Raw genomic sequence first — 11,487 nt, forward strand, 5'->3', positions numbered from 1 at the left:
TATTTTGGATGGTTATATCAATTTCAGATGGAGACGGACATAAATGTATGTGATCTCTCGTATTTAGAAACGTAACGAATTATATATACAAAATTAACTTCACATAAACATCTATTATACATATGTTTAGTTATATGTGAAAATTTTTAAATGGTGAGACTTCGTAATGCTACATCGTGTAATTCCACCAAATTAAAACAAACATAAATTTATATTTTTAATAATTTTTATAAATTTATACGAAAATTACGATAATCATTAAGGTATAAATGATAAAATAAATATTTATTCATCGCTCTTTTAATGATGATTTTAATAAAAATTCATGGTTCTTATCCTTACAATCAACAATCACATTTAATGCTATTTAAACTTTTAATGAGCGCTTCTGAATGCACTAAAAATATTTGCGTTCACTCACTCATTGTATCTCGTCTTATCATGATCATGTCTTGATAATACTTAATTTATTTTATACATTTTTAATCTGCTCTATTATTTCATTTATATTACATTTTTATTTAAATAATGACAAAATTTTTATCTGTATTTGTCAGATTATATTCTTGACTGTATTTGTGAGTTGCATATATGTCTACATGTTTGTATGTTGATGAGTTAATTTATTTTTATCAATATTTTTATTCAGAATCATTATTTTGACTCATTTTTGAGGTTTTTTTCACTTGGTCAGTCAACCGCTTGCAAACGATACATCGATCATGTAACAGCACGATACTTATTTGATTACATTTTAATGCGTTTATTTATTATATAATTTGAAGAGGGCTCAAAGCTTGAGCTGAAACATGTTATCACTGTAAATTATATTTACTTTTATATTTACTTTTATGTTTAAATTGTATATTATTTTATTAATTGCATGTATAATTTCTTTGCGCATATCCGCGCCTGATTTCTATATGTGCCTATTTTGGTATTTGTAATTCAATAGTGTTTATTGTCAGAATATCACAGTGTGAATCTTAAAACTTTATCTACACTGTTAAATGTTAAAGGTCAAATGTTAAAGATCAAATTTAAATTCTTTGAGTTAAATAATATGTTATTATTTTTAACTTTCAAGTGTATCAAATGTATTATTTTAATTTAAAACACTTGATTAAAAAACAATCAGTCAACCATTTCTTGATTAAACTTAGTTTAAACAGCATATTAATGTATACACTTGGTAAATAATAAATTAAAATGAGTAAAATTTAGTACATTTTTTTAATTGAATTATTTAATTGTTTCAGTTAAATTAACGATATATTGAGTAAGAGCAGAGGCTACATTTTATAGAAATTCTAGGTTCTATTCTCTAGGCTATGTTCTATAGAAATGATTAAAAATATCTCAAATTGATTATAATTTGACATTATGAATTTAATAATGCAATATACCTTTTTAAAACATTTTTATTTTATTACAATTGTTTATTTATATTTTTAATAGAAACTATTCATTCATATGTTCACTCATAATTTTAACGCGATAGTCCAGAACGGCAAGGATTCGTGCAAAATCTCAACCTCTGGAGCGCACCTGCGTATCAATGCGTGTCCTCGAGCCTGAACTCGATGGGCAACTTTGAAGACGCGTTGTCGGGTCGGCGTATCGAAGAAATTAACGAAGCGGCGCGTTTTTTCGCGAATCCTTCGCCGACCGATTTCGCCGCCGCGTAGGAGGGATAATGGTCGGCGTCATCGTCAAAACACGTCTCTCCGCGTTGTGCCGCGCGTTGAAAATCGATTCCGTGCAGAACGGCATGGCGGCGGCAAAGGAGCGTCGCTTCTTGCCGTCTCCGGCTCAGATTCTGCTTCGTGGCTGTGAGGAACCGTTAATCGTGTATAGTGTATACGCAGGGAAGATCAGATTGTCGGATGACTCCGCAACCTGAACGCGAACAATCTCTGTGCATCTATTCGACTCGCACTTCTCTTTCTCTCTTTCTTGGCGCGCCACTGCATAGAACACCAATGTTTCTTTCACACGTACTAGCCTCCCACGATTCGCAGTGAGGTTCGCTGCTGAATGAGGTATTCTCGTCAATGGTTACAGCGAAGAGCGCGCAGATGCGACATGAAATACAATACGTACACTCGATGATTAACAAACTATGATGTTGTAGAGAAGGATCTTTTTACGTATTAGATACTTCTGTTATATGCCGATCGTTCTTTCGTTACATGTGCGAATTTGTCTCTCGTGTATTTTCACTTAAGTATTTATTATGACCTATTTATTGCAGTCATATAACGCTGAGATGTCAAAAATACAATATTATAAAAAATTCTCTGCTTGTGCATGTCGAAATAAATTAATTTCTGTCATGTTATCACCTACATTTAAATAAGTAAATAAAACATGAATAACGATTTTTCGACGATTTAACGAATATATGAATTAATAAATTACTATAAATTTTAATCAACCGTCACGAGATTTATTTTCACTGAAAGCGTATATGGGATGCATATAAATTAAATTATATGAGACTCATTAATGAAGGAAATTGGAGAAGAGAGTTATTGGCACATTTTGCAAGTCCACTCTACCAAATGCAAGCACCGACGCAATATCAAAAAAGACTCATTTAGCTTGACGCGTGACGCAAGAAAGAAATTCATATGATTTCTCGCTCCTGACGTCATAATCCAATATAGCTGCAGTGACAGACCAAGAGTCTTAAATCCAAGTGACGCGAAACTTTTCACAGCGAGAAAAGAAACTCGCTCTCATGCCGCGAATATGAACATATATAAAGGTGATGGTTAAGGAGAATATTACATTAAAGTGGCATATGAGAGGAATGTGCTGATTTTTATCGAAATTCTAAATTCTTTGCTTTACGTTTTGAAGAAATGATACTTGGACCGTATCCAATATCACGCGTGATATCGACATGTATGGACATGTTTTACACATACACATACACATATATATATATATATTTACGTACATATTTCTTTTTAGAATGGAATATATATATTTGCGTAATGTTCGAGCTTATAACCGAAGACAAACGATACGATATTCAGACACGCGAGAAAACTATTAGCATTTTTTGTAATTTCTGGTTACGTTATTCGGGTAGTATTCTGACGGAGTATATATCTACAGTGTCTTAAATGTTTTAAATTAGAAATAGCATGAAGATTATGTTTGATGCATGAAGAATACGCGATAAGATATCATTTGTGCTTAGCACTTGATTTATGAGACTTTATACTTTCATACTTTCAATTAGAAATCTTGGTAAAATCTTAAATTGTATTGTATAACGTTACGAAATGCAACATATAGCGCACACGTTTATAATAAATCTAACTTTGCGAAATAATATTCTAAATTTAGCAATTTATCATAAATAATTGGTAAAGATTCAGTATCTCTTTAGAGATACGGGCTTGGTCGAAAAATTAGGACTCTTACAACTTGCAAATTTTGTGCTGTTTGATGCAAATACTTTTGTACGGTTTCTGTTAATTTTCAAATTATTAATTTTACATTATTGCAACGAAATGTGTTATAATATGTGTTATTATATTAATCCTTATATCGTAAGTAAAGGATTTTACGGTGTTTAATCCGTGAAAGGTCGTCATATAAAAAGTTACGTCCCGTCAGTCGCGTCTGAGCAAAATGTTGTAATGCTTTCACAGACTCAAGCCAAGTTCTATAGTAAACAAAAGATTTACGTGAACACAAGATTCACGTAAATCTGTCGACATGAAAAGCAGACTGCCTTAAGGACAAGAATAGAATGGGAGAGGAAGATTTATATAAAATTACATAAGTCTGAAATATATAAGTAATAGAAAAAAAACGAAAATATCTAAAAGAACTAAATTCTTATTAATAATTACTATAAAACAATTTATATATTTAAAATAAATTTTTGTTTATTTTATCTTTATATTCGTCTAAATTATAATGTATACATACTTGTGTACACTCTAAATCAGTAGCAACGAAAATTTTATTGCTAACAAAAGTGAGTTGCTTTAAACAGGGGTGGGCAAAATACTCAAAAAATTGTATTTAAATATAAAATACTCTCAATAAAATAAAAATGTATTTAAATACGTATTTTAAATATATGTCTTTCAAATACTATCCACCTCTGGCTTTAAATATGGATTTTTACTGCTTTGAAATTAGTCTGTCTACTCTTTATAAAGGAGGAGGAGGACTATTTCATTCGATTAATCGAAGTTTAAGCATTAGTTGATAATGCATTGCAAGATGCATTGAATGTTACTGTAAGGAGTGAATTAGCACACCGTTTGTCGCATGTTTATCGTTTTGATCGTTACGGACAAGACGCATCTTGAAACACGTATGACATAAACATAAGTCAGAATAAAATAATTAAAAATAAAATAATAATAATTAAAAATAAGGTTAATAGATTGATAGCATGTTCACTTCTTTTTGGAGTAAATTTTTCACTCTAATTATTGAATGGATTTTTCATTCCCATCTTGCAGTAAAATTCATGGGCAATAACATTGGCACAATTGTCACTAATGTCTGTATTGAAATTTCAATTTAATACAGTGAAATTTCATTGCTACAGATTTAGAGTATATGTGTTGTCTATAATATCCACAGATTTATTTAACCTTTTATTCTATTATCTAATTTTATATTATCTCATTTTTAATATTTTATATTCCATGCGTTTTCTATATGCATTTTCTTTTACTTCTTTGAATTTTAATTGCTCAAACAAATAAAATGCTTATAACGCGATTAGTTAAAAGCCAAACTCGCGTTTCGTAACTAGGAAACACTAATTCCGAATGTATGTAAATCATCCAGGCATACCTGCCGCGTCGAATCATCTATCTTCGGGAACTTTCCGTTTGCTCGTGGTGCAAGAACAGCAAAGGATGAACTTCAAGAGCAACATCAATCTGAGATCTATCGGCGAAGTTAAGCGAAAAAGTTCGATGCTCGCGAAATGAATTCGAACGGAGTAACGTAGGCGTAACGCGTTCCCGCTTGGGAGAAACGATCGAGAGCGCGACGGGCAAAGGTACCTTTAGGTACCAAAGGTATCTTTAACCAAAGAACCTGGCTGGTTTGAAAAGAAGGCGAATAGTGATGGGAGAAAGAGAGAGAGTGAGAGGTGAACAGAGATTTGCAATCATGCGAACGGAATAATTGCACTTAGGGAATTAACGTGCATCGAGTATAGGGGACAAGTCAGTGTAATTGTTGGCGCTAATTAATTAATGGCTTCAAGTCCGACTGATTAGATAAGCGAATGCGCAAGAGGCACCCGAGAAAGGGCAGAAATACGACTGTTCCTCTTTTGTATTTTTCCTCTCGCGTTCCAATGGGCTGGTGCGAAATAAGATACGATAAAAAAATTGCATTGTCAAATCAACCGTAAAATTATTGACGAAGAATTAGCATTTCTTTATTAATATAGGATATTCTTATTTTTGTTATCGTTGAAATAATAAAGGAAAACGGCATCTTTTTTGCCAATAATTAAATTCCTTTAGAAAATGACAGATTTGACAGATTGTTGAAAAGCTAAAAGTAAATCGCGAGCGATAACTGCATCTGCTATTTGTGCTCGTTGAATCTGAAATGAGCATCAATATTTTATCGTAAATTACTTTTCATCTTAACTATAAAAAATGTAACTCGCAAGAGAGCAAGATTTAATTTGATAAATTCGCACGGTCTGCTTAAAAGCAAATTTATTTTTACGATCGGAACGGCCGCGCGAATCCAATGGATATTAAATTACACGCGGATATTAGTTAACACTAGACCTTTTATTCTTATCGTTCCGTCGTCATTCAATCGTTAGGCCATCGTCTTTACAAAAGCGGACCTTCGCAGTAACAGGCAGGTTCCTCTAGCTCAGCAAATTATTAACAATCAGGCAGGTGTTTGCGCGGTTCACGAGATTTGCTAACAAGGCGGCATTTTCGAGGTGCGGACTTGAGGCATATAATTATATCCCTGCCTTCCTATGCGTATGCATGCTTCGATACCAACCTCTTCTATACAGGGTGTGCTGATCGCTTGGATAACTGAATGATGCCTTTGAGCTGTGTATTCGTACTCTTTATGGCAAAATATAGGGAACACGAATATAAATTCTTGTTTGAACATCGACGTATATTGTCGGTGTATATTGTGTTTTCTTTTTATTATATTTTATTTTTATCAGAATTTAAAACAAATTGTGACAAATACGTAAATTTTTATTTGAAAAACATATAAATATGAATTTATATGACAACAGATGTAGAATAATTTGCGTATTGTTAATTCCTATTGTATGGAAAATCGTAAACTAACCATAATTATTCCGATTTTAATCTGAATTTATATTTATGAAAAATCGATCTGTGTATGGAATGTAAACGATCGAGTATGGAATATAAAGCGTTGGCTCGAGTGCAAGGAACAGCAGAGAAATGCCTATTGCCGTAGGAACAGATAGAAGAGTCCTCGATGCCTTCAGCAATTCTGCAAATCAATTTGCAATACGCGGAACAGGCACACTGGGCTCAGTGGCTGGGCGGTTGCTCGCTGTCCAGAGATGTCTGTCGGTTTCATAAATTGTTACTCGTTACGGTCGTCATTACGCTTGCCTGGAAGAGATTTTACGCTATTGCACGGCTTCACCAGCCTAACTAAAGCTGTGGCTCGCGCGAATCGGTAAAGCGACTGTGCGAGTTACGATCGTTACGATCGTTGAAGTCTGGCAGGGAGACATGGGATTTCTAGGTGTAGAAACGAAGTTTCCGGCACGTGAAGGGACATATTAGCGCGACGTACATATGCATTAAGCGTGGAAATTGGTCTAAGGTATACCGGTTATAGGTATAACTGGGCGCTATCCAATTTGGCCACCCTGTACACTGTCCGTTGCAGCGCCCGGTTGGCTGCGGCGTGAAACCGGTGGGTATGATTACCCACTTTAGTTAACGATCTTCGTAGCCTCATGGCAGTTCCGAAAGGTCAGAAAGAAAACCGCAAGGAGATCGGTAGAACGGAGAGAGAGCGGAACGCCACCATCGACTCGTGGTTGTCGACAGTTATATCCGCCTTTGCTTTTGTCCCGCGTAGTTTTTTACACTTCTGTAGCGTGATTAACAAAAGAAGTTGACAGTAAACATTCGCTAACGAAAATATTCGCTAACGAACTTGTGAGCTTTATGATGGAATTATTTCTAAACGCTATAAAATCTGTCAACTATTATCTTAATGTTTTTACGTTATGATTATAAATTCGATTAAAGTTAAATAAATTGGAATATGGGTAACGGAAAATATTTTAGAATTTTAGAAGCAGTGTGATACTATTTCTAATTTCTACAAAATAAATTGCAATTACAAGGTAAGTTAGAAAAATCTACAAGAGTACTTCATTGTGTTTTATATACTTTTTGGTACATAAAATGTTGAGATATTGATTTAAACAAATTATTTAATGAACACTGTGATAGTAAAAAAATATCCTGTTAAATAAAGACTTACATTACATGTTGTTTTAATTAAGTCATTTATCTCATAAATATCTTATTATCTTCAAGAATATGTCAGAAGTTTTATGAAAATATTTATATAAAAAAAGTTATTTAATTCTCTAATATTAACAAATTTATTATACATTAGAAATATATCTTAAGTATCGTTAATTATTGTTCATTTATTCAAAGAATAATTTTATCAATATTTGGCTTCAGGTTGTTCATTATTTTTGAAACTATTAGGTTCTATGACTCTTTAAATGACACATTAAATAGCTTTTTTAATAAGTGACAAAATATAAATACGTTGAAATTACCATACATTACGTAAATACAGTACTCTTTATATTTCTACTTAATAACTTTGAATTACCATCACATACAGCAGATCGAGAGAAAAAAATTTCAATAATAAACTTTCTCTTTAATAATAAACTTGAAGAAAATGACATAAATTAATATTTCGACAGAACGAATTGCATGATTACAGTCAATATATTATGAATTCAATATGGAAGACAAGATGCGAGTGCGAAGAAACGGTTTCACCCTCGAAGTAGATCTCATCATACAGATGCGGATGAGGTTCGGTGCGACAATGCAATCGTCCTATAAAATACAATATTTTATGACGATCCCCCAGTGACGTATTGTGGGCAATACGTAAACATGGAAGTTGATACAATTCGCCCCTCGGCGCGTCGCACATGCGTGTGACATAACTACAGCAATCTCGGCCGTATTTCACTGGACGTGCACGTCGTGTGACAAGTAGTATGCAAAACGCGTGCGTGTTCGCGGGCGTGAAATTACACGCCGTATATACAAGTAACCCGGTCTCTACGTAGGTACGTGCGGGCGTATAACACGAGCGCCGATCAACGTGCGCGGGGATCAGCCACGGGGCGAAAACCCTTACCTCGGAATTTCGTAAATGGGCCCGCTGTGCGCGCAATTAGTGTAATAAAGTGCTGGATGTGCACCTGACGGCGGAATTGCGTATTCACGTGCGCGCTAATTCACACGGTTCTGATGCCGCCATCGTTGATGTTGCAGCAGCCAATACGGATTCAATAAAATAGAGACGTGACAAATAAAATGAGTGGAGGAACGCATCGACGTTACCATCCACCGATGTATTTAGCAAGAAAAGTTACGCAACGTTGCAACTTGGTCTTGGCAAAATAGATTATGTGTCTTGAACGCTCATGTTTTAATCATATTCTTTCGAACGTCGTTGAGTGAAATAATTTATGTGGCCGTAATTAGAACACGACATTAGACATGATCGAAAATAAACATGTCGCCCTCGTTATTCGGATCGAAGAATAGCCTGCGCGGATTAAACGATTTATCGTTTACAGACTCATCTATTGATATATGTGTTCCAATATTCCTTTTGAACTATTTTGAAAATAAATGATTTAAATAAATGTAATAAAGAGAAGTGCATGTTATGCGTAATTTACAAGTGTAATCCGCGTTTTTGCGGATCGAGAGAGCGATTCCACGAAGATTTTATATTATTTATGATGATTGGATGATCGCAACGCACACAAATACATTATTAACCGCAAGTACATTTGGTTTAATGGAAACGCGGATGCAACCTGATTCGTCCAATAAGTGATCATATTGTAACGATCTTGCATATAATAAATTCACGTTTAAATGGATGATAACGAGACTATTCTCTTCGTAAGCATAAAAAGGTCGTACGCGCTGTTTGTACGATTATAATTAACCGGCGCGTTCTTTCCTCTCAAACATTTTTTTTCTGATACTCTCTTTCGCCGGTGAGTAATTAATCGCATGGCGCGCGAATGACGTTTTATTTAATTTCGTCATTATATCTGGCTTCAACCGTACGTACGTGGGGGAGAGCCGACAGTAATAATTAAAATCTTTCGGTTCGACAGCTCGCGCGTTGAACCGTGCGACGAGATGGGAACGTATTGTACAAGAGCGCAAAGGTTCAACGATGGGGGTTTGGTTTCATTAATATTTTTCATTCGAACAAAAAGTAGCGCTACGCTTTGCGTCCGTGTAATTGTGATGAACAACTATTTTCGTCTGACAAACCAGTTCGCACACATACGTTCACCGTTTATCCCGTATAATTGTCTCAGCTCGTATCGCCGAATCGTTTCGCAAACAGACTCGAACTTAATTTGCGAACTTAATAATAAATCCTTCGGATTAGCGAATATTAAAATGTTTTCTCGTCTCACTACTTCTCGTAAATTTGCCGTATATATTACGCATAAAATAAGTGAGTAAAAGACTCGCGACACTCAAAGTGTGTTTCATGCCTACGACTATATTACGTCGAATGCATTAGGCAGCATGCAAATGACTGTCGGCGCGATTTAATTGAAAATGTAATAATCCAGTTGGTTGTTAGCAAAGGCAAGATTAAAAAGCCGTCTCTAAAGTTTTCAGAGATTCTCACGAACGGGGTTCGCAGAGTTTACGAATTTAATATAAACGGTATCCCCTGGCATACACATTTGAAGATTAGAGTTTGCTCATGAAAGAAAATTGGTATGCGTATAATCGATGCAAATATCGTGTTTGTTTGATGTTCCGAAAGATATATATCTTTTTAACAAACATTTGGCTCTTTTGCGCTGATATTTAACAGTCTTTAATAAATAATTAATGGACACCTAAATGAATTCAGTATTTATAATTGATGTTTAATTGCAATTCTATGAATCTATGATTATTTTGTAATGTTCACTTTTCAAGAATTCATATCTTATAATTACTGATTACTTATCTAGTCAATTGAACATTTATCTATGTAATATGTGATAATTAATCATTAACGTGATTTCAATGTCGTCGAGAGATTTGATTATTCTATTATCTTTATACAACTAATTAATTGTATTATTTGTTTGTACAATTGGTAGATCATAGATATAAAATAAATCTAGAATAAAGATGTAAAATGCAACCTTACAATTAGTAATTAATTAGATATTGAAATAAAACTTTTCCTAGCTATATATTATAACTTTACTTAAAAAATCAATCATTCTTCGCAATGAATGAGAATCAACTATGAATACTAATGACAGATTTTTCAAACAGTGATTCGTAGAATAAAGACGGATATATGATAAATGAATAGGTATAATGAATTGCCTATTACATTCAAAATTAAATATAGTTTTATTTCCAAATAAATATCTAAATATTTATTCAAGTTTCAATTTATTCAGTTATTCAAGATAAAAATTACAATAAATATTGTTATAAATTATAAACCATTTATTCTATTAATAAGTTAAACTAAACCATTTATGTGAATAATAATAATATAAAAATAAATATAGAAGGGGATCTAATATTTCTGTGTGAATAAAAATAATAACAAATGTTACATTCGCAAACAAATTCAATAAGTCTAATAACGGTCGAAGTTTAGTGACTAAAATATATGTATGATTTAATATAATAATTTCCATAAAAATTATATTTTAGTCACTAATTTGTTATTATTTATTCTTTTGCTTTTAATTTCGTACATTTATTCTGCCCATTACTTTCTAAGGTATTCGTTTGTTAAAGTATTTTTTATTTTTGAAGAAATCTGTGCCGTGCATACACATCAAGGAAAAAGCCAAGTCAATGGCATCCATTCAATTAATTCGTCCTCTTGTTCGTTCTGATGAAATATCAAGATACGACATCATTACTTCAGGATAAAGTAAAGATATGGAAAGGATGATACTGGAGTAGTTCTCGTTTCCTCGTACAACGTATCTACAGATACTCTCGTCCCAGGCTTGGATATCATCAGATCAGATAAGTGCGCTTCCGTTGTATAGAAGAATTACAGACCGGGCGCGAAAAAGATGAATCAAGCCTCGCAATGCCTTCTGTTTGACATACAGTATGTTTCAAGTATATCGTTTGTGGAAATAATGCCTATATCGCACGAGATCGGTAGAAGTATCATGCTGGA

This window comes from Atta cephalotes, assembly GCF_000143395.1.
Source record: "Atta cephalotes unplaced genomic scaffold scaffold00002, whole genome shotgun sequence".
Taxonomy (NCBI): domain Eukaryota; kingdom Metazoa; phylum Arthropoda; class Insecta; order Hymenoptera; family Formicidae; genus Atta; species Atta cephalotes.